Source organism: Mesocricetus auratus, unplaced genomic scaffold (assembly GCF_017639785.1).
Source record: "Mesocricetus auratus isolate SY011 unplaced genomic scaffold, BCM_Maur_2.0 Super-Scaffold_6730, whole genome shotgun sequence".
Taxonomy (NCBI): Eukaryota; Metazoa; Chordata; class Mammalia; order Rodentia; family Cricetidae; genus Mesocricetus; species Mesocricetus auratus.
This window is the reverse complement of record NW_024429184.1, coordinates 71,418,951-71,421,863: the sequence shown is the minus strand read 5'-3', so window position 1 is coordinate 71,421,863 and position 2,913 is coordinate 71,418,951. Positions and strand designations below refer to the sequence as shown.

General features: G+C 42.0%; 1 pseudogene; it reads left to right on the top strand.

Annotated features, from left to right (window-relative positions):
• Positions 1–623: 623 nt before the first annotated feature.
• LOC101829680 lies at positions 624–2,443 on the top strand (annotated as a pseudogene).
• The last annotated feature ends 470 nt before the right edge of the window (positions 2,444–2,913 follow it).

Sequence of the window (2,913 nt, the reverse complement as noted above, 5' to 3'; positions counted from 1 at the left end):
TTCCATGACACAGTGCAACAACAGGATGTCTAAGAGGAATCCCAATAAGGGTCCAGCATCAGTAGTGTAGCAGAAAACAGAAGCCAGACCAATGACTCTTTGCAATGAACACTTGCAAGCAAAGATATAAGGACAAAAAGGGTCACTGCATGACTCACTGTGTTATACTACAGCTTCTATGATGAGATTTGTTTTTCCTTTTCTCCATAAATTCTATTTTATTTGGGGGGGAGGGAAAAGGGCAGAGGGCAACTATGAAGAGATGGGGAAATGAATGGGATCAAGATGTATAATGTGAAAGACACAAAGAATAAATAAAAGAAAAGTTAAAAAATCTAGAAGGCTAGAAACATTGTTTTGGATGCATTATTGTATTCAACAAGTAGTCAGAAATAACCTTTGCCTACCATTGGGTGTCACACTGTTATTTACTTTAACATAGATCAAATTTGAATTTTACATTACATTCTTAATATAAATCTATGAGTCTAAATACTAAACATTCATCATTAAAAATTACAGTTTAGCTCTTGAGTAACCCTTCGCAGCCTAGGCTCTGTGTGCTATTTGGACATGCTTCGTGCACACCCTTCACTGTACTGCTACTCGGCTTTCCTGTCAAGATGCCTGAGGAAGTGCACCATGATGAGGAAGAGGTAGAGACCTTTGCCTTTCAGGCAGAAGTCTCCCAGCTCATGTCCTTAATCATTAATACATTTTACTCAAACAAGGAAATTTTCCTTTGAGAGTTGATCTCTCAATGCTTCTGATGCCTCAGACAAGATTTGCTACAAGAGCCTGACAGACCCTTCCAAGTTGGACAGTGGCAAAGAGCTGAATATTGACATTATCTCCAACCCTCAGGAGGGCACGCTGACTTTGGTGGACACAGGTATTGCCATGACCAAAGCTGATTTCATAAATAACTTGGGAACCATTACTAAGTCTGGCAACAAAGGCTTTCATGGAGGCTTTCCAGGCTGGTATAGACATCTCCATGATTCGGCAGTTTGGTGTTGGATTCTACTCGACCTATCTCATGGTAGAGAAAGCAGTTGTGATCACAAAGCACAACGATGATGAGCAGTATGCCTGGGAGTCCTCTGCTGGTGCATCCTTCACAGCTCATGCAGACCATGGTGAGCCCATTGGCAGGAGTACCAAAGTCATCCTTCATCTCAAAGGCCAGACAGAGTACTAAGAGGAGAGGAGGGTCAAGGAAGTGGTGAAGAAACACTCACAGTTCATAGGCTATCCCATCACCCTCTATTTGGAGAAGGAATGAGAGAAGGAGATCAGTGATGATGAGGCAGAGGAAGAGAAGGATGAGTAAGAGGAAGAAGATGAGGATGATGAGGAGTACCAGAATATTGAAGATGTGGGATCAGATGAGGAGTATGACAGTGGCAAAGATAAGAAGAAGAAATCAAAGAAGATTAAGAGAAATACATTAATCAGGAAGAGTTGAATAAGACTAAGCCATTTGGATCAGAAACCCTGATGACATCACTCAAGAGGAATATGGTGAATTCTATAAGAACCTCACCAATGTTTGGGAGGACTACTTGGCAGTCAAGCACTTCTCTGTAGAAGGTCTGCTGGAATTCAGAACATTACTCTTCATTCCTCAGTGAACTCCCTTTGACCTTTTTTAGAACAACAAGAAGAAGAAGAACATCAAACTGTATGTCTGTCGTGTGTTCATCATGAACAGCTGTGATGAGATAATACCTGAGTACCTCAACTTTATCTGTGGTGTGGTTGACTCTGAGGATCTGCCCCTGAATATCTCCCAAGAAACGCTCCAGCAGAGCAAGATCCTGAAAGTCATCCGCAAATCATTGTGAAGAAGTACTCAAGGACTTTGATGGAAAGAGCCTGGTCTCAGTAACTAAGGAAGGCCTTGGAGCTACCAGAATATGAGGAAGAGAATAAGAAAATGGAGGAGAGCAAGGAAAAATTTGAGAATCTCTGCAAGCTCATGAAGGAGATCTTGGATAAGAAGGTTGAGAAGGTGGCAATCTCTAATAAGCTTGTATCTTCAGCCTACTGCATTGTGACAAGCACCTATGGCTGGACAGCCAACATGGAGAGGATCATGAAGGCCCAGGCACTCAGAGACAACTCTACAATGGGCTATATGATGACCAAAAAGCACCTAGAGATCAACCCTGACCACTCCATCATGGACAACCTGAGGCAGAAGGCTGAGGCAGATAAAAATGACAAAGCTGTCAAGGAGCTAGTGGTGTTGCTGTTTGAGACTGGATTCTAACTTGAGGATCCCCAAACCTACTCCAACCACATCTACTGCATGATCAAAATAGGCCTGGGTATTGACAAAGATGAGGTGACAGTAAAGGAGACCAGTGCTGCTGTTCCTAATGAGATCCCCCCACTTGAGGGTGATGAGGATGCCTCCTGCATGGAAGAAGTAGACTAGAGAGTCACCTGGAAAGGTGATGTCCTCTGTACAGTTTCCCTGTGCCCCCCCAAGCCTTGGCTGGTTCTGACCTACCTGGCTCTCTGTTCATACTAGAGTATCTCTTCTATCATAACCTTGTGCCTTAAGGCAGGAAATCCCCTCCCACAGAATAGCAGGGTTGGGCACTGTGTATTGTGGTTCTTTTGTTTTATTTTGTTCTGAAATTAAAAGTATGCAAAAATAAGAAAATGCAGTTTCACAAAGAAATACAGTTTAATATATACATAAATTGTTCATAATTATTGCATTGGTTAGAATTCATAGTCATTTTAACCAATCTATAAATAGATATCCTTTTGAGACGAGAACAGAGTTTAACCCTGTCTCAAAAGCACCCAACCAAACAAAGAAACAAAGTCAGTTGACTCCCCTAGGATTTCAAGTTAGAAAATAGTAGACATGGGGCTTTGCCTCAAGTCTGACAATTA